This window comes from Pituophis catenifer, unplaced genomic scaffold (genome assembly GCF_029215685.1).
Source record: "Pituophis catenifer annectens isolate HBS135680 unplaced genomic scaffold, rPitCat1.0.hap2 SCAF_2, whole genome shotgun sequence".
Classification (NCBI taxonomy): domain Eukaryota; kingdom Metazoa; phylum Chordata; class Lepidosauria; order Squamata; family Colubridae; genus Pituophis; species Pituophis catenifer.
The window spans coordinates 266,790,117-266,812,709 of record NW_027256882.1 but is presented as its reverse complement, the minus strand read 5'-3'; positions in this window follow the sequence as shown (position 1 = coordinate 266,812,709).

Sequence of the window (22,593 nt, the reverse complement as noted above, 5' to 3'; positions counted from 1 at the left end):
ATCTACTTTCTAATCCAGCTTTCCTAGATCTATATGCAGGTTTTAGGATTGTGGGAGGTTCTTTTTGCTTCAGTCAATCAAGCTAACCCCAGTGAAGCCCTGTTAAGTACCTGGCACAGTAAGGGTTTTTTTTGTTGTTTACTAACAGAAAGACATGTTATACACAATGTGTATCACACTGTAGGAAGTTAGCACCCACTCCTTTCCTAGAAGAATGAAATATTTTAGGAAATATTAAAAAGACAGAATATTATGTTTCCCTGGATGAGAAATGGAGAAGCATGTTTTAAAGACAAAGCAACTCCCACCTTCCTGCCCCCACCCTTTTGTTAATGGGCCAGAGGCAGAAACTCAATCTTTGTCAATGGATCTCATCTGCAAGACAATGGGACCCATCTAGGACAGAAACTCACCACATGGCACCTGGGAAGATTACATCAGCCAGCAAGGCTAGCTAAAACCCCCACCCCCTGGGAGTCTGACAACCAATCAGGATACTCTTTCGGAGCCCCAGGAAGTTCAAAGCCAGAGAGGGCATAAAACCTGGGGACTCGCTGTATCTCACCCCTTTTCTGTTCAGGAACTCAAGCCATGTGATCCTGTCCACCATTAAACCATCTTTCCAAGCAGTCTCCATGTTTCCAGTGTTTTTTTCCCCACTTGGAGCAGAACCCAGAGGATATTTCTTCCAACACAGAGAACAGGTGTTTTAAATTTTGTTTTTCGGGCCAATTATTTAATTGTATTTTAATGGTTTTTAACATTTGTATTATATGTATTTTATTTGGCTGTTCACCGCCCTGAGTCCTTCGGGAGTACGGCGGTATACAAATTCAATTAATAATAATAATAATAATAATAATAATAATAATAATAATAATAATAATAATAATAATAATGAAGATGAACTGTGGATACGAGCTTGCAAAGAAAGGACTGAAAATCTCGCACTTGATGTACATGGATGATTTGAAGCTGTTTGGTAAAACAAAAGCTGAACTGAATTTATTAATTGAAAACACAAAAGAATTCAGCCAAGACATTGGTATGCAGTTTGGAATTGACAAATGTGCAACAATAGCAACCAAAGCAGACAAGATCATAGAAGAGGATGGAATAGAACTAGAGAATGAAGAAATGATAAAGGCAGTAAAATCAGAAGAAGAAGGCTACAAGTACTTGGGGATTTTAGAAGCCTCTGACTTAATGCATAATAAAGTCAAGGAATTAACTTCAGCCAAGTACATTCGGCGAATTTGTAAGATATTAATGTCCAAATTGAGTGGAGGAAACATCATAAAAGCCATAAATACCTGGGCTATACCTGTGATTAGATACTCTGCAGGAATAATTGACTGGACCCAGATGGAGTTAGACAATTTGGACAGAAAAACAAGGAAGCTTATGACAATGAATCATGCCTTGCACCCTAAAAGTGATGTTGACCGATTATATTTACCAAGAGCAGAGGGTGGTCGAGGACTCCTACAAGTAAAGCAGACTGTGGAAGAAGAAAAATGCAGCTTGAATGGTTACATCCAGAAAAGTGAAGAACCAATGATTAAGGAAGTAAATAAAGGAGGCCTTTTAAAGACAACTAAAACAAAAGCAGAATATAAGAAAGAAGTAATTGAGCAGCGAGCTGAAAATTGGAAACACAAAGCTCTGCATGGCCAATACTTGAAAAGTATTGAAGGCAAAGCTGACCAGAAACTAACTTGGAACTGGTTAAGATCAGGAGTACTGAAAAAAGAAACAGAAAGCTTTATTTTGGCAGCTCAAGAACAAGCCCTAGCCACAAACTGTATGAAGGCAAAAATTCAACATGTTACCACCAACAGCAAATGCTGCCTCTGCAATGAAAAAGAGGAGACAGTTGACCACCTGATCAGTGGGTGCAGCAAAATTTCACAAACTGACTACCTACAACGCCATGACCGTGTTGCTAAGATCATTCACTGGAAATTGTGTCAGAAGTTTGGATTTGAGTACAGCAAAAACCACTGGGAGCATCAGGTTGAGAAAGTTTTAGAGAATGAGAAACTCAAGATCTTGTGGGACTTTAGGATTCAGACTGACAGGCACTTGGTCCACAACACACCTGACATAACAATAGTTGAAAAGAAAAAAGTATGGTTCATTGACATTGCAATACCTGGTGATGCACGGATTGAAGATAAGCAGCAAGAAAAAATCACAAAGTACTGGGATTTGCAAATTGAAGTTGAGCGACCGTGGAAAAAGAAATCGTGTGTTGTCCCGATTGTAATTGGAGCCCTTGGAGCAATACCCAAAGGGCTACCTGCTATTTAGAAATTCTAAATTTGCCGGACTTGAACATTTTGACTCTACAAAAAACCACCTTACTCGGAACAGCTTACATCCTCCGATGATACCTTAACAGTTCCTAGGTCCTTGGTTAGGACTCGAGCTGCTGAGCTATTAACCAGCCTCAAAGGCTGTGAATCTCACTAAAGATTAAATAATAATAATTAATAATAATAATAATAATAATAATAATAATAATAATAATAATAATAATAACAACAACTACAAAGGAGCAACAAAATTACAGACAAATTATAAACAATAATTAGATTTGTGTAGAAAGTAAGGAAGATGACCTTGATAAAAATATGTACTGTTGCCAAGGCAACAAGGGCTGAAACATTTTTAAAGTTCAGAACATCAAGATGTTTAGAAGTGACTCAGCCAGACTCCTCTGAACTGTAAGAAGGAAAATGTACAGCACAATTAGACTGTAAGTTTCTGTTGTTATAGCTAACCTCATAAAAGTTGTTTTAGCCTTCTTAGATTGATTTGTCTGGTCTACCTAATGGGGGTAACAGTTTGTATCTCTAACCAACCCAATATCCTATATTTTTATATTATATAATCCTATGCTATAGTCTTAATCTATTACATTATTTAGCCCTATATTATGCAACTTTATACTATGCTACTATTATCCTATTCCTGCTCTACTTCCTTTCTACCTTCGGTCTTTGTCTCCCTCCCCACTTCCCCCGGACTTTTTTGGAATCTGCTTCATTTGTTAATGGTCTTGACTTGTTGAATTTTATTAAACTCACTATCATCCCAATAGAGACCAGTAGATGGAGCTCCTGAGTCTTTTTTAGAGTCCTCAGCCTTCTTCTGGTTCCTCACACAGGTATGGCCTTGAATCTACCCGCTTACTTCCCGTTTGAGAGGAAAGAATGGTGGGAGAAACAAAGAAACAACACAACACACACTTCCCCAGGCTTCCTGCAGAAAGTCCCCAGGAGTTATCACTTAGCAGAGATTTCAATTTGTGCAGCTTCCTTTGGGGTCTCATTCTGATTAGTCACACAGTATTTTCCTCCGGAGAAGTCAGCTTTATTTTTGGTAGGTTTTTTTCTTTTGATTCCTGAATTCTAAGCTAAAAACACTAATACACACACATCATCCTTCTCCAACTTCTCCCACAGCCAGTCTGTGAAAAAAAAGCTGGGATAAGACTTAAAGGAAACTGAGGGAAGTAGCATGTGAGTTTGCCAATGCTCGAAGGCCTTTCTGCAAGAATGAATGAATGAATGAATGAATGAATGAATGAATGAATGAATGAATGAATGAAACAAAGCCCTATCTCGTTCATTTGCCAATCTGGAGCCAGTCTATTTTGTCATGTTTAGTCCAGGCTGTGACTTCCTGATCTGCCTACAGGTTTCACATGAGCACAATGAGTTGTTCTGGGATGCTCATTTTTCTAAGCATATTCCACAATTCAACTTTACCAAAGGCCTTTCTATGGTTAAATTCTTTGGCCTACTCAATTATCCATTGACCATGAGAAAAGTTTTTGTTACTCAGCCATTTCTAAAACCAGCTTCTGTATCTAGTATTTTTTTCCAGGCAAGGTTCTAATTTGGTCTGTGATAGTCCTAAGCATTATTTTCCTAGCAGGTGAAATGAAGGTTATTGTGCAAGTTTCCACATTCTGTTGAGTCTCTTTTCTTTGGTTTTAATATATAGACTGAGCTCTTCAATCTGATGGCCACTATGTCCTTTTGTTTCCCCTTTACCATTAATTAGAGCAGTGTTGGCGAACCTTTTCGGCACCAAGTGCGGAAATGGGAGCGAGCGCTTGGGGGGGGCGAGCACTGGAAACCAGAAGAGCAGCTCCCTGGCGCGCACGTGCGGGAGCACTGGAAACTGGAAGAGCAGTTCCCTTCCGGTTTTTGGCATGCACATGCACGCCAGTCACCTGGTCTTCCTGTTTCTGGTGCGCATGCGCGCATAAGGACCAGGTGGCTGGCATGCATGCACACGCCAGAAACCGGAAGCTCAGCTTGCAATTGCACACATGCGTGCCAGGGAGTTGCTCTTCCGGTTTCTGGCACTCGTGTGCCCGGGAAGACCAGCTGGTCTTCACATGTGCATGCATGCCAGAAACTGGAAGACCAGGTGATCAGCATGCATGTGCATGCTGGAAACTGGAAGGGAGCATCGGTTTTCGATGCTCCCCCGGCGCGCGCTCCCATTTTGGCACTTCTGTTTCATGTGCGCCAGAACCCGGAAGAGCAACAGGCAACGACTGGCATGCCCAGAGAGATGGCTCTGCGTGCCACTTCCGGCACACGTGTCAAAGGTTCGCCATCACGGAACTAGAACATAGAGTGGAGTTAACATGACATTGAATTGCTCACCTTGGAATCAAATTGATATTCTATCATTTCTGGGTGACATTTAACAAAGATTTTGACATCCTTTTGTTAATAAAGAGAGCTATCCCATTTTTGCCATTATTTTCTTGTTCTCAGATCTGAAACTCCTTTGATATTAGGTGATCCGCCCTAGTTCATGATTCCCATGATTTTCTCAATGTTTAATATATTTTTTTGTTCACACAGCATTATGTTTTGAATAATGGTTTGCATTATACAATCAGAAGGATAAATCCATACAGTTTGTAAGTGGACTGTTTTAAATATTTTTGTCAATATTTAAGTGAATTCTCCCTTATTTTTTTAGGAGATGCATGGAAGAAGTCTTTTTTGAGCAATATGGTAAAAGTTTTTTGAGTTCTTATGCTTATGATTCTTTTCCAAGCTCCATCTTTTTTTTTTAAAAAAAGAATCACATTGTATATGGTTTTTACATGATTAAAAACTTCTCAATTTCTAATAATTAATCAGTATTATCTGGTTGTTGTTTCTGCTGCTGGTGGTATTATTTACTACATTAATGCATATACCACCTAATGAAGATTTGTGGTGGGTTTACAATAATAAAAATATAATAAAATACCAAGCATAAATCCATCAGGTAATATCACCCTTTTATAAAATATACACTAAAAACACTTCTCTCCAAACCCATCCCTCCTGTAAACTCATAAATCAAAATGAAAACACAGAACAGCAGCCCAACATTATTATTAACATTCAAAACCCCATCTAACAACATTGTTTTAATAGCTTTGTGGAGGTTGGTAGCCTGATGTGCAGGAAAACAGAGAAAAAGGTATTCAAGAAGGCATATTCAATAAAAGAGACAAACATTTCAGTCAAGCATATTAATATCCCCTTGAATTGCATATTACCTATTATTATTAAGAAATATTTTTATAGGATGTGCAAATGATAGTGGAGTTAGTACAACTACAATACAAAAATACAGGTTTGTATTTGAAGCAAAAATTAGATTAGCAGTGATACTGGGAAAAGGGAACAAAGGTACCCCATACTGCCATCTAGTGATATGTATATTTATTAAATCAAACATTAAAGCTAATCTCATATATAAAAGCCTTTTGCAACAAAGTCCAGTTCCTATTTGTTAAACTGCTCCATTCTTATTTTAAAAAACCCACAGATGACTACAGTGGAAAAATGAAAGCAATGCCAGCAATTGGTATTATCAACTAAATAGTGATACAATAGCAATAAAGCTGGAGATTCACTAAGGCATGGGTCCTCAAACTACGGCCCGTGGGCAGCATGCGGCCTGCTGAACCAATTAATCCGGCCCGCGGAGCACCATGAGGTTGCCCCGCCCACATCACCCCACCCACCCTTTAGCAGAGCGCAGGACTTGCCTTTGGAAGACCTGCAGGCTGGAACCAAAAGGTAAGCTCAACAATTTTAGCCTGCAGAATGCTTGTGGAGGTGTGAGTGGAGGCAAAAAAACAGGCAAAAACAATCCATTTTTCACCTTCACCTCCTCCACAAGATAGAGAGAGAGAGAGAGACAGAAAGAGAGAGAGAGAGAAACAGAGAGGGAGGGAGAGACAGAAAGAGAGGGAGGGAGGGAGAGGAGGAAAGAGAGAAGGAAAGAGAAATAGAGAGAGAGGGAAAGAGGGAGAGGGAGAGAGAGAAAGAGAGAGGGAAAGAGAAGAAGAGGGAGAGAGGGGGGAGAGAGAGACAAAGAAAGAGAGACAGACAGACAGACAGACAGAAAGAGAGGGAAAGAAAGAGAGAGGGAGGGAGAGAAAGAATGAAAGAGAGGGAGAGGAAGAGAGGGAGAGAGAAGGAGAGGGAGAGAGGGAGAGACAGAGAGACAGAAAGAGAGGGTGAGAGACAAAGAAAGAGACAGAGAGAGAGAGAGGGAGAGAGAAGGAGAGAAAGAGAAAAAAGAAAAAGAGGGAGAGAGAGAGAGAGAGAGAGAGAGAGAAGGAAAGAGAGAGAGAGACAAAGAGATAGAGAGAGACAGAGAGAGATTTCTCAAGCTCCTTGGGGCTGAGAAGAATTGCAGCAAAACTGAGTTTCCTGAAGTGGACCACTAGACTCCTAAACAACTGAAAAAAAACGATCTAATAAAAAGAAAAGGCAACCAAAAGACCAACATGCAAACAAAAGCAAATAAAACACCCCCAGGAGCAAAACAAATTAAAGTTTAATTTGTGTGCATTGTTCAATGGACTGTTAAATTGGTCATGCCCACTCAGTCACATGTCCTAGCCACGCCCACCTAGTCACATGACCACCTAGCCACGCCCTCCCAGCCAATCCGGGGCCCCCAACAGTTTGAGACTGTGAATTGGCCCGTTTAAAAAGTTTGAGAACCCCTGCACTAAGGTATGTATTAGCTATTGACAAGGGGTTTATTTTTTGGAAACGGAGAAACCCATATAATTTTATCTATTTGTAATTGCTAGGTAAGATTTCACAGACAATATCCATGTACTCACGAAGTTTGTAGCCAACTCTTTAAACAGAAGTCTGTGGGACTGACTTATAAATCAGTTAAAACAAGAAAATCTCTGCCCACTCCCAGCTTGTAATACTCATAAAAAAGCAATTACTGACAAGAACCAATCTAGTTCTTTATGCTAGGAGATACTTGCAATGTTATGTTTCTGAATTGGCCGAAATGTGGCCTGATGCTATTAGCAGTGTGTAAACACAAACTGCTCTCTTGCTATTCAACTAATAACAGGAAAAATAATTGCTGAGTTATTACCAACAAATGATTTGTGAATAACCCAACTGACTTATGATTTGAATGACTGGACTTTTGCTGAGAGACAGAGAATATTGCAGCAAGAATGGGCAGGACAAGTTGCTTTACCCTCTTCTTTGAAAAAAAGACAGTAAAATAAAATTATTACAGCTTTAGACCAAACATGTGTAGTGGTTTAAATGCTTGATTAGGAGCAGTGAGACCTAGATTTTAGTCTTTACATAGAAGCAAATTGGGTGACTTTCAGCCAGTTATTCCTTCAGCCCTAGATCAGAAAGTAAAAACAAAAAACATATTCTACCAACCTGCACAGGACCAATGTAGCAAGCTATAGTCTACAACTTTCAGGGAAGTGGTTTTCATATGCAGTGGATTCATTCATGCTAAATACTACTACTACTATATACTACTAAAACCAGTGGTGAAATCTAAAATTTGCTACTACTGATTCTGTGGGCGTGGCTTGGTAGGGGGGGTAATATGACTGGGTGGGCGTGGCCATTTTTTTTTAACTTTTAAAACCATTTTTTCTACAATCTCTTTGGGGAAGAGGTTGTAAAAAAATGCTTTCAAAAGGCACTGACGATCCCAGCTGAGTTGCCTGATCGGCAGGGGCTTTTTTTCTTTTAAAACCCTCTGCCTATCAGGCAACTCAGCTTGGATTGTCAGAGGCATTTAAAAGGAAAAAACCCTCTGCCGATCAGGCAACTCAGCTTGGATTGTCAGAGGCATTTAAAAGAAAAAACCCTCTGCCGATCAGGCAACTCAGCTTGGATCATCAGAGGCAATTAAAAGGAAAAAAGCCTCTGCCAATCATCAGAGGCTTTTAAAAGCATTTTTTCTACAATCTCTGAAGTGGTTGTAGAAAAAATGTTTTTAAAAGTCTTTGATGATCCCAGCTGAGCTGCACGATCATCAGAGGCTTTTTTTTTTTTTTTTTTTTACTTTTTCGGCATTTTTGGGGGTGATCCGGTCCGAACCGGGAGCAGGTCACCCGACTAAAACTCTGGTGTCTGTGACTTCTAACAGAGCGAAACAGTGTATCATAGGGAAACAATTTTTGAAACAAGATGCCTCAAGTGGGCTAACTTACAGGGAGTCATGGATTTCTCTGGAATCGAAATTTAGCAAATTTTATAAAAACATTTTGTGACTAAAAATTCTCATAAAGCATTGTATGATCTAATACAAAATATCATGAAACATTTCCTATGGTGAACTCCTGCTGGTTTGAAAATATTATACAACATCCCTCATCACACCTCTTGATAGATGAGGACCTTTAATGTCATTCACTGTCCCCTCAGACCAGAGAAGTAGAATCTTCATGGAATAGGCAGTTTCAAAGATATCTAGGACCCAGACATTCAAGCAGTAAAAAGTGTGACTTGAAATTAAGAATCAAAAGGATAAAAAGCAATAAATCTAACAGCATTGCATTTCCAATATGAAAGGGGAAAAGCCACTATTTATAATAGGATTGTCTAAATTGTTATCAGCAAATGAAGTTTGTGGAAATGACAATTTCCACAAACTTACTAATGGCGATCTTTGAATAGTGTACAACACTGTCCACAGGGAAGTACTATTCAATCTTTTTAATTAAAAAAAGAAAGAAAAGAAACACAATGTAGCTTTTAGAAGCTGGGAAGTCACAGCCTAAGAGCATTTATTTAACAACTGCTGGGTTGAAGTCTTCGATCAATCTTGCACAAATAGTGCTTCCCAGATATTCATGCTGCTGCAAATCATTGGGGGTTTATACATCATCATATCTGTGTGGCAAAGGCTTAAGGACCTTATTATAAATATTTTGAAAGTATTTCAATATTACTAGGAAAGCCCAATTTAGAAGAAGCAATTTCAAAGGAAGGCAGGTTATGGTATAGTACCGTATTTTCCGGCGTATAAGACGACTGGGCGTATAAGACGACCCCCAACTTTTCCTGTTAAAATATAGGGTTTGGGCTATACTCGCCATATAAGACTGCCCCTCTTCCAATGCACACCAAATAAAAATTAAAAAACATCAACTGGCTCACCTACAATGTAAAAGCAGCTGTGCTAGACCCAAAATGGCCCCTGCAACAAGCAGGAACCTCACAGAGCCACAAAAAGCCCCCCCAAAAAACTTTCACACTCTAAACACACACAACACAACTGGCTCACCCACAATGTAAAAGCAGCTGTGCTAGACCCAAAATGGCCCCTGCAACAAGCAGGAACCTCACACAGCCACAAAAAGTCCAAAAAACCAACTTTCACACTTTACACACACAAAATTCCACATACAGCTTTGTGAGATTTTGTGTGTTTGTGTAGTTGGAGTGAAACACTACAGAAACACACTAAATCTCAGAAAGCTGCACAAATATTGTTTTATTTTATTTTATTTTTATATGAAAGCTAAATTTAAAACTTCCTAAACTTTAAATGGCTAGGTCTAAAAAAGAACAACTAAAAAAACCTCAATTGACTCTTTTTTTTAAAGCTCCCAGAGGGGAAAAAAACTTACCCAATAGAACAGGGGTCTCCAACCTTGGCAACTTTAAGACTTGTAGACTTCAACTCCCAGAATTCCTCAGCCAGCTTTGCTTTGCTGGCTGAGGAATTCTGGGAGTTGAAGTCCACAACTAACTCCTTGCTTGATTGCAGGCAGGGAGTTGCTTGCTTGCCTGAATAGATTCAGGCAAGCAAAGCAAGGCAAGCGTTGGGACTAGCAGCTGAGGTAAGCAAGCTGGAGGGGGAAAACTTTTTCCCTTTTACATGGCTCTGGCCATCCCAGCTGAGTTGCAGCGAACTCAGCTGGGATGGGATCGACCGTCAGAACTGGGACCGTCAGAGCCATGGTTCTGGCGATCCCAGCTGAGTTGCAGGGAACTCAGCTGGGATCGTCAGAGCTGGGATCCTCAGAGTAAAAGGTAAAAAACTTTTTTCCTTTTACGTGGTTTCTGGCGATCCCAGCTGAGTTGCAGGGAACTCAGCTGGGATCGTCAGAGCTGGGATGGTCAGAGTAAAAGGTAAAAAACTTTTTTCCTTTTACGTGGTTTCTGGCGATCCCAGCTGAGTTGCAGGGAACTCAGCTGGGATCGTCAGAGCTGGGATGGTCAGAGTAAAAGGTAAAAAACTTTTTTCCTTTTACGTGGTTTCTGGCGATCCCAGCTGAGTTGCAGGGAACTCAGCTGGGATCGTCAGAGCTGGGATCGTCAGAGCTGGGATCGCCAGAGCCATTTAAGGCTCGTCAGAGCCTTTCGGGCTGGTCTGCCTGGTTACAGGAGAACGACACCCGGCGTATAAGACGACCCCCGACTTTTGAGAAGATTTTCATGTGTTAAAAAGTCGTCTTATACGCCGGAAAATATGGTAACAAAAATAGTGACGTTGACAGACACTTCTTTCTCTAGCTTTAAATGAATTGACATCTCAGAGTATAGCCAGAGGGTGACAACACTCCCGAAGTTGTCTAGATGAGGAATCTAAAGGAAACTTTCTGTAAAAGAAAAATACTGCATACAATTATACTTACTCCTAAATAAAGAAATAAACATAAACTTTAATATCACCTTGTCCAAACATGAATCAGGCCCTGTGATGCCACTCACGCACTTTGGTGGACTGCTGGAATATAAGCTTCTGCATTTTAATGCTCCTAATTCACACTGAGGATCTGAGTCACAATGTACTTCTAAATTCCAGAAAGGGCAACAGTGAAATATATTGGAGTTGAACTGTAAACTTCCTCATTATGCTCCGAAGAGCTTTTCAAATTGCTGAAGTCAGTGATAATGGAGTTATGATAATCACTCACTGCCACTTTTAATAAATAAGGAAGACATTATTTTTTTACTATATTATACCTCTGGTTATTATCAAAACACTCATACGCAGAATAGAATCCACAAAATTTCAAAAGAATCACAATATTCCTTGTGCTAAGTTATTTTGAACAGAAATCTCTATTACATAGCGGCCAACTTGTAGTTTGACATTTCTCTATAGCCTCCAATGCAACTGTAGCTGACATATGCAATTGTTTATAGTATCTTAATGCAACATATTCAAGTTTGCCAAAAATGAACCCTTCCAAGGGCCTGTCAGTTGCCATAAAAAATAACTGTAGTCACAATCATACCCAAGTCTACAGCTACTGACCAATTTTTGAGATGTTTCCTGGATAGGATAATAGTCTGTATGTGCTGCCTAGGAAAGTTTGATTATGTTAAGTCACAAAGAACAATTGAGGAAACACATGAAAAATTGAAGCTATGTTAAAGTGACTGTAACTCGTAGTTTTTCCACTAAAAATGTGTACGTATGAGGTGTTAGATTCAACATGTTCAAATATCAGTAATCAGAAAGAGATTATGCTAGGACTGTTGCAAAGCATAGCATGTCACCTTAAAGGGTATCCTAGCCAGCTATTCTGTGACATTCATTCACTCACTCATTCATTCATTCAAATAACAAATGACACTGGGCAGAATTGAAAATTGAAAATCCAATACGAATACAAATTCAAAAACAATAGCCCATGATGCTGAAGTAAATGGTATATAACAATAATAAAATCTCATCAACAATACCATGTTTTCCCGAAAATAAGACCGTCTTATATTTTTTGAACCCTAAAATAAGCGCTTGGCCTTATTTTCAGGGAGGTCTTATTATTTTGGGGCGCATGGAGCAAGATGAAGCCCTTCTTGCTGTCTTACCTGATTTCCAGCTCTGCGTTTAAATATTTTTTGGGAGGGCTTATTTTCGGGGGAAGGCTTATTTTAGCGCATGCGCTCAAAAGCCCAACTGGGCTTATTATCAGGGGATGTCTTATTTTAGGGGAAACAGGCTAGTGTCCAACCTCCTACATTTGGAAAGAGCCAATCCAATCCAATCTTTAGTGTGAAATCTTGCCAAGAAAACTGCAAGGATGTCCAGGCAAATGCCTGGAGTCAAAAATCTGACTTGAAGGTACACACATGCACACACACAAAACACATGCCAGGCACAGAATTTTTATCTCTTTGGCATTGGAGACTTAAGCACACAGGTTCTGATTTATAGATAAATCTACTATTCCTGTTTTTACCATGAAAGCCAGCTGAGTGACTTTGGGCCAGTTACGCTCATCTCATCTCATCTCCTCTCCTCTCATCTCACAGGGTTGTTGTGGTGGTGACAAGGGGAGGAGGAAGGTGTGTTGTATATGTTCATTTCCTTGAGTCATAAAAATAATAAAGGGGGGGGGAGATAAAAACAAAAAACAAATAAAAGTATACCATTGTTACTGTCAATTTACAAAGTGAGATGAAAGCATTACTTTATTTTCAATTTATGTTTACAATTTTCATCTCACTGGAGGAAAAGAGCAAGAGTTTATGCCATCCATACAAAATTAATCTATGAATACTAACTACCTTGTGTACAGCTGCTAATACTGTACTTAACAATCCTTGACCTATTGGATCATTGTTTCAGAAATATTTCTTTCGTAAACACAAACAAAATGACCAAGAGGAAAAAAAAAACCCAAAACAAAAAACAACCAGTGACAGTGGGAATGACTTCCAATTTCTTGGTGGCTTTACTCCAGCTGACTGCCCTCTGGCAGCCAAAAGTGGGACCAGTCTATCTGGCTTCAGGAAAGCTAGGGCAGGACTGGTCTACCGATACTCAGGGCAGTGGCTTGGCAGCATGGCAGCACTAAAACAACCACAAATTAGTGACCATAGTAAATAATAAGATGTATTAAACAAAAGCTGAAACTAGTAGCATACAATACTGAGTTAAGAGTCTAAGAGAGATTCAATACTTTTCATTTATTGAGGGAATGAAATCTAGAAATCTAGAATTCTTTATTGCCCAAGTGCGATTGGACACACAAGGAATTTGTCTTTGGTGCATAAGTTCTCAGTATACATAAAGTCTATAAGTGATAAATCATGATCATAGTCATCATAAAATACATTCAACATAAATCATAAGATACAATACTTAGTGATAGTCACAGGATACTAAATAAGCAATTAATATAAATCAGACTAGGAAACTAAATAAAACAATATATATTGTAAAGATACAAGCAATAAAGTTAATAGTCATAAGTAGAAAAGGAGATAGGTAATAGGAAAGATGAGAATAGTAATACAGCCTTACTAAATAGTTTGACAGTGTTGTGGGAATTAGTTGTTTAGCAGTGATGGCATGGGGGAAAAAAACCTATCCTTGCGTCTAGTTGTTCTGCTGTGAGATACCCTCTGGTGTCGTTTTGAAAGTAGTTGAAACAATTTATGTCCAGGCTGTGAGGGGTCTATAGATATTTTCACAGTCCTATTTTTGACTCGTACAGTATACAGAACCTCAATGGAAGGCAGGTTGGTAGTAATTGGTTTTTCTGCAGTTCTAATTATCCTCTGAAGTCTGTGTCTGTCTTGTTTGGTTGCAGAGTCAAACCAGACAGTTATAGAGGTGCAGATGACAGACTCAATAATTCCTCTGTAGAACTGTATCAGCAGCTCCTTGGGCAGTTTGAGCTTTCTGAGTTGGCGCAGAAAGAACATTCTTTGTTGTGCTTTTTTGATGACAGTTTTGATGTTAGGTGTCCATTTTAAGTCTTGAGATATTATAGAACCTAGAATCTTGAAGGTCTCTACTATTGATACTGTGTTGTCTAGTATTGTAAGTTGTTAGAATATAGGAGGGTTTCTCCTGTAATCTACCATCATTTCTATGGTTTTGAGTCTGTTTAGTTCAAGATGTTTCCGGTCGCACCACGATGCTAGTTGTTCAACCTCACGTCTGTATGCAGATTCATCATTGTCTCGAATGAGATCAATCACTGTTGTATCATCTGCAAACTTCAGTAGTTTAACAGAGAGGTCTTTTGAGATGCAGTCATTGGTAGAGAGAGAAGAGAAGTGGTGAGTTTAAATAAAAATGGGAAGCAGAGGATTTTAGGGCATGATTTACTTTAATGCAAATATATGGAGATTTCAGCCACTGACAGGAAAAGCAGAAAAATAAAAACAAATATGTAACAAAGATAAGAAATGTTTAAAATGTAGCATTCACACATACAAATGCTAAAATGGAGGCACAGGATGTAGCTTAGGTTGAGAATAAAGGCTGCTTTCTACATGAAAAAGGCAAGAATGATTTTTGGTTAATGAGAGAAAGAAACAGAAAAAGAATCATGTTCTGAATAGTGCTGGGTCATTTTTGCTGGCTAATATAGTGGAAAATGGCTTAGCTTCTTTCCACTAAAGAAAACAGGATAGAATGAGAGAAAAACATTGCTCAACTGAGTAGGAATTTTGGTTCTTTGCTTTTGACCAGCTGGATAATTGAAGACCATTTTTACACATTCCCTAGGGAATTTGCAAATAAAAAACAAAACAAAACAAATTTTCACTACAGGATTTGAACAACTATCAGTAAAGGATCAGACAGAAGAAAGATTTTCCCCACTCTCCCTTCTTATTCTGAGGGAAAAGAGAAAAGGATAAATTTTTAAACAAAATAATTAATGATAGATAGGATATTAGCAATAATTATTCTAATAAAAAGTAGGACAGTATTAATTTAGCAACCTCAGCATAAGAAAAATTGGAATTAACATTTGATAAAATGTCTCAATATTTGAGTTGTCATTCAGGATATATGTATACACAAGTAAAAATGCATATACATATGTGAATAAAACAACCCTTTCCTTTTGACTTGAACAGAAAAGTTCAAACCAGCATAACTCTTACTTGGTAAGTACTTATATTCTCACATTCATATAAGATCTGCAATTTTATAAATCTTAATCACAGGATGGAAAACAGAGCCACTATGAATTGGGAATGTTTGCACAAGCTGACATACAGGTCTTGGAGATATCTTGCCTGAATGTTAAAGGTTTGTCTTGTAGTTTTGACACAATGAAATAGAAACTCTCTTTTCAACTGCAGGCTATCTTTACCCAACCTGGGTTACCTAATAATTCCCTTCCCTTCCCTTCTGAGGTATCCTGTGGTAATATCCAGTGGGCCAATACTCTCCCACCCATTACATTTTATTTAACTTTATTTATGTTTATAAACTTTATTCATATCCCATCTTTATTATTTTTTATAAATAACTCAAGGCAGCAACCTCTTATTTTCCCCACAACAAATTCCCTGTGAAGTAATTTGGGCTGAGAAAGAGTGACTGGCTCAGCAATGGTCAAGGAGCGCAAAGCGCGTGCTCACCGAACTAGTTGTTAAATCGGCAGCATTCCACCCCGGTCTTAAGTATAAAAATGGGTTGGCAGATATGCACTATGATATTTTGTATAATTAACAGCTCTTTTATTTTAATAAATTTAAATTGTTTAGGTAGGAACAGGCCCCAAGTTATTTGTTTTGCTATGAAAACAGCATAGCAATAGCACTTAGTCTTATATATCACTTTACAGTGCTTTACAGCAATAGTTGCTGAATAGGGAAAACTGAAACAGAATGATGAGAATATTATCTTTGTATATGTGAAAGAAGATATCAACAGTATTGAGAACTAGTACTATGTAAGATTTTATCCCTTCATCCCTAAAATAAAAACTGTATTTAGGACCCTGAAAACATACATACAGATATATCTATTTATCTGTCTGTCTGTCGGTACCTATATATATATTCTGTATATTTTAATAAGTCCTTCTATAGTCCTTCTATGAAGTGCCTGCAGTAGGTATTTTTTTTCTTTGTGCTCTAGGAAAGAAACATCTGCCTAAGATTAAATTCTCAACCTTCCCAGCGGAAGGTGAGCATCTTCATCACTAGGCTGTCATGTCCGCCCCTCTCTCTTAAATTAAAAATTGTTAATACCTTCTTATAGGTTTTCCTTTTTTAGAAAAAAAACCCAGTTTATCTGAATAAAGCACTCTAAAAGCAAACTGGATAAGACATAAGACATGTAGGCATACTACCTAATTATAGAATGATATCCTTTAAATAGTTGAACTGAAATTGCTTTAATAGTCTTCTCTGACTTAAATTAACAATACATGTATCATTTCCCCTTTGAAGAAGATATACCAGCACAATAAGAACTTCCCTGATCCATCCTTTTGAAGAATTTGTTAAGAACAGAACAGCTTTATTGTCACTTTGAATGTACACTAATTGGCATACATTAAAATGAAATTTTGTTGCATACAGCTCTTAAAGGATCACCACCTCCAATATACACTATATAAACATGACAAAATAAACAAATACAAAATTATATATATATATACCCACATATATATTATATGACACATATTATATGACACATAGAAATATTACTCTCATGGCCAGAGTACTCATCCTTATTTATTTATTTATTTATTTATTTATTAAATTTTTATACCGCCCCCTCTCCCGAAGGACTCGGGGCGGTGAACAGCCAGAATTAAAAACACACAATACGAATATTAAAATACATTAAAACAAAATTAAATTATCTTAGGCTTCTCCAATTTAAAACCCCGTTACCCATAAAATTCACCCAATTAAAAATTTTTAACCCAGCCCGGCTTGCTGAAATAAAAAAGTTTTCAGGGCCCGCCGGAAGGTCCGGAGGTCCGGGATTAGTCGTATCCCTGGGGGTAGCTCATTCCAGAGGGCGGGTGCCCCCACAGAGAAGGCTCTTCCCCGGGGGGTCGCCAGCCGACATTGCCTGACAGACGGCACCCTGAGGAGACCCTCTCTGTGGGAGCGTGTTGGCCGGTGGGAGGTTATCGGAGGCAGAAGGTGGTCTCGTAAATAGCTGGGTCCTAAGCCATGGAGCGCTTTGAAGATGAGAACCAACACCTTGAAGCGCACTCGGAAGACCACCGGAAGCCAATGCAGCTCGCGCAGGAGAGGTGTCACATGGGAGCGCCATGTCGCCCCCATAAGTACCCGCGCGGCCGCATTCTGCACCAGTTGGAGCCTCCGAGTGCTCCTCAAGGGGAGCCCCATGTAGAGAGCGTTGCAGTAGTCGAGGCGGGAAGTAACGAGGGCATGAGTGACCGTGCATAGGGAGTCCCGATCCAGAAAGGGGCGCAACTGGCGTATCAGGCGAACCTGATAGAAAGCCCCCCTGGCCACGGCCGTCAAATGCTCTTCTAAAGACAGCCGTGCGTCCAGGAGGACACCCAAGTTACGCGCCCTCTCCGTGGGGGCCAATGTCTCGCCCCCAATAGTCAGCGATGGCACCAACTGACTATATCGGGACGCCGGCAGCCACAGCCACTCAGTCCTGGAGGGATTGAGTCGGAGCCTGTTCCTCCCCATCCAGGCCCGCACCGCCTCCAGGCACCGGGACATCACTTCAAGGGCATCGTTGGGGTGGTCTGGGGTGGAGATGTACAGCTGGGTGTCATCAGCGTACAGATGGCACTGCACCCCAAAACCACGGATGATCTCGCCCAGCGGCTTCACATAAATGTTGAACAGGAGAGGCGAGAGGACCGACCCCTGTGGCACCCCACAAACCAAGTGCCTTGAGGTCGACCTCTGCCCTCCAGCCAACACAGACTGCGACCGGTCGGAGAGATAGGATGAGAACCACCGTAAAACAGTGCCTCCCACTCCCAACCCCTCCAACCGGCGCAGCATGATACCATGGTCGGTATCCTTAAAAGAAAGTGAGGTATAGTGACCTCTAAAAAGAAGCCTTTGAATTTAGATCTTTTTTCCCACTACCACTATATTTATTAAACAATATTTAAAAAACATTTATTGCAGGATGTTAACTGGTTCCCCCCCCCAATGAACCAACACTTCTTCAAAAATGCTCATTTTGAAGTGGGCTTCTAAAGGAAAACCCATGTAGATGGCAGTACCTACTGTATTTTTCAGACTATAAGAGGCACTGGTGTATAAGACGCACCAAGATTTCGAAGAGGTAAGTAAGAAAAAAAAGTTTTTGCCCTCCCTGGCCCTCAGGAGCACTCTGCAGGCCTCCCAAACCCTCTGCATGCTCCATTTTCATAAAAACGGGCCATTTTTCACCCATTTTTGCAAAAAACAAGACACACAGAGGGTTTGGGAGGCTTGCAGAGTGCTCCTGGGGGCTGGGGGAGGGCAAAAATGCAATTTTTGCAAAAATTGGGCAAAAAAGGGCCTGTTTTTCACAAAAATGGAACGAGCAGGGCGGGGCTTCGGGAGGCCAAAAATGGCTGGATTCAGTATATAAGACGCACCAACATTTCCACCCTCTTTTAGGGGGGAAAAAGGTGTGTCTTATACTCCAAAAAATACAGTAAATAACCTTGATTAAACTTGGAAAGTTAAAAAGGTTTGGATCTGGTTAGTATTTGGATGAAAGACTACTAGAAATACCATAGCTAGTATGTTTGTGACAATGGTAAGCCACTTCCATATCATTACTAAAAAAATATGAGATGATTATGAAATTGATTTTTTCCCATAAGATTGGGAATAAGCTATGTTTATATAATAATTATTTTATACAACATATAATGTTATAGTACTTGAATAAATCTTATGTGGAGTTCATTTTCTTTAACTATTTTGTAACACCACCCAATTATTTTTAATTTATATTTAGTGTGCCAACCAAAATTACTGCCGTTTTCTTGATATATAGATTGCAATGTTTCATTATTTCTGTTTAAGTTGGTTATAAGAAGGGAAGCCCAAGTCCTGACAGTCTTTCCCTTTTCAGAAAGCTTCTTCCAGTATGTTAAAAACAAGAAAAAAGTCAAGGAAACAATTGGTCCATTCCTGGGAGAAAATGGCAAGAAAGTGACAAGCAACAGGGAGAAACTCGTTTTTTGCATCTGTCTTTACACAAAAGGAAAAAACAGTCCAACCTATCAAAAACAGCACCACAAAAAACAGATTAGGAACACAAGTTAAAATAGGGAAGAAAATGATAAGTGAGCACCTGCCTACCCTAGACAAGTTCAAATCACCAGGACCAGATGGATTACACCCCACGGTTCTGAAGGAACTGGCTGATGTGATCTCAGAATCACTGAACTATAACTTTCAAAGATCCTGGAGCACCGGGGAAAAGCCAGAGGACTGGAAAAGAGTTGATGTAGTTCCCATATTCAAAAAAGGAAAAAAAATAGATCCAGGAAACTACAGGCCCATCAGCCTGACCTCAATACCAGGGAAGATTCTGGAAAAAATAATCAAGCAACAAATCAGCAAATACCTAGAAGCAAACAAAGTAATAATCAAAAGCCAACATGGGTTTGTCAAAAACAGATCATGCCAGACTAATCTTATTGCATTCTTTGACAAAGTGACAAAATTAGTGGACCAGAGGAATGCTGTCGATATAATTTATACTTGGATTTTAGTAAGGCATTTGATAAAGTAGACCATAACCTACTATTTGATAAATAGAAAAATCAGATGGATTTGTAACTGGCTGACCAACCGCACTCAACATGTAGTCCTCAATGGAACTGCATCTACATGGAGGGAGGTCTGCAGTGGGGTATCCCAGGACTTTGTTTTAGGCCCAGTACTCATCTAATTTGCAGATAACACCAAGCTAGCAGGAATAGCCAACATTCCAGAAGATAGGCTTAAGATACAGAAGGATCTTGACAGACTCGACCAATGAGCGCTATTTAACAAAACGAAATTCAATGGTGAAAAAAGTAAGATTCTACATTAGGCAAGAAAAACAAAATGCACAGGTACAGTATATGTGTAACTTGCTCAATAGTGGTGACTGTGAGAGAGATCTTGGAATCCTAGTGGACAATCACTTAAATATGAGCAAGCAGTGTGCTGCAGCTGCCAAAAAAGCCATCACAAGTCTAGGCTGAATAAACAGAGGGATAGAATTAAGATCACATGAAGTATTAATACCACTTTATAATGCCTTGGTAAGGCCACACTTGGACTACTGCATCCAGTTTTGGTTGCCACGATGTAAAAAAGATGTTGAGACTCTAGAAAGAGTGCAGAGAAGAGCAACAAAGATGATTAGGGGACTGGAGGCTAAAACATATAAAGAATGGTTGCTTGAACTGGATATGTCTAGTCTTATGAAAAGGACTAGGGGTGACATGATAGCAGTGTTCCGATATCTCAGAGGCTGCCACAAAGAAGAGGGAGTCAAACCATTCTCCAAGGCATCTGAGGGTAGAACAAGAAGCAATGGGTGGAAACTGATCAAGGAGAGAAGCAGCTTAGAACTAAGGAGAAATTTCCTGACAGTTAGAACAACTAATCAGTGAAACAACTTGCCTCCAGAAGTTGTGAATGCTCCAACACTGGAAGTTTCTAAGAAGATGTTGGATAACCATTTGTCTGAAGTGGTATAGGGTTTCTTGCCTAAGCAGGGGGTTGGACTAGAAGACCTCCAAGGTCCTTTCCAACACTGTTATTCTAATTATTCTTATTCTAAGAATAGTTTGAAATATCCTTAAATAAGAGGTGACATTACAAATCAACATTGTTGAGACAATCCAAAGCCTGACTTCCTAATTATATCAGCACAATGGTTGGATGGTGCAGTAAAATTGATTAAAGAGTGTCATCCATGTGAACCAGGAAGTATGCCTTCTCTGTTGTAGTGCCTTAGCACACTATTCCACCTGAGATTAGTTTAACCACAATCCTGCTGGCCTTTCAGTAAGCTCTTAAGAGTTGGCTGTCCTCAAGCACAAGGGTCAGGAGGTCATTGAGCCTGTGAGGTGCTGTTCACTTACTGCTGACAGCTTATTATCAGTTGCCATTATCTGCTTGTTTTTTTTTTAAAAAAATATTGTTTGTTCTTATATTGATGTTTTAATTGTGCTTGCTGGCCAGAGTTTCTATGAGATAAGAGGGGCCATATAAATAGAAAAAATAAATAAATCACCACTGAAGAAATGAGTATTAACTGTGCATTCAGTCTTGCAACGTATTTTGAATTTCAGCCCTCAAAACTTTTTATATTTACTTGCTTTTCCCCTATCCATTTTATACTGTTTTGCCTGATTCTGAACTCAAAAATATGCTTAATTATAGCATATAACTAAATTGTTTACATCTTTGGTTGATACAATCCAGCTATGCATTTTCAACTGTGATACATAACTGTTCAATTGCTGTTATAGTTTTGCAGTAACAAATGGTATATACTTTAGTAAACAGTGGGAATTTAGCCACAGAAGGAATTAGGAGTTATATTCTATATATTTTAGAATATGGACTCAGGAAGAATGTTAATTCAGACTAGTTTGCGTGCTGTACAAATACAAGGATGGATTGTGAATATAATAAGCAACTTTTTTTTAGTCCCAGAACTTGAGTGTATACAGGTACTGGGCCTAAATTCCAAAATTAAGGTTCCACAACAGCAGTTTAAAATAATTCTTCCAGGCTTTTGCAAAACCTAAACAGCATATTAAGGGAGGGGGAGGTTTAATCAATCCACCTATTTCCTTTCTGAGAAAGAGCCAAATTCATTAGGAATTTGTCCTAATGTTGCCATTTTCATTTGTGGCAGCCTTATGGGAAGTCAAAGTGATGGAGTGAATACGCATTCCTGGATGTTGTGATGCACACCCTGACAATTCCCCCATAGATTTTTTTTTTTTAAATCAATTTTAACCAAAAGGAAAAAAAAACCCTACAAGCATTTCAGTTTTCCATACAAAGCCTAGGACTAATTCAATACACCACCTGTATTCTACTGATGTCTGGAGGTGATAAAAATGACTTGAAAAAACGTGAGGGATCAGACATCCCAAGGAAACACAGTTTAAAAGTTGTAACAGCAGCTATAGAAGGGGCTCTAGACCAGGTTTAGCCCAGAACTAGTCTCAAAATAAACTATCTCACATAACTGCTGGGAAGGTAACAGGCTTATGCTATTAAGAGGGCAGGTGGGGTGAGGTTGCAGCAGTTTAAATATAGTAAACAGGCTCAACTTGATACCACCCTTTGGAGGAATGACAAGTAAGAGTTGGGATGATAATGCCTTAATGAAGAGGCTTCTTTTTCATTCAGGGCATCAAAATCCCACATGAGGTAACAACGGACACACAGAATGAGAGCTGAACCCGCCTTCCGATTGCCCGGCCGGCTCCCCGCAATCTCGCGGCCTCCTCTGCAAAAGCGGGGAGCGTACACAGAGTAACCCCAACTCCGCAACCCAGGAGTCCGCTCGAAGGACCAAGGCCCCCAA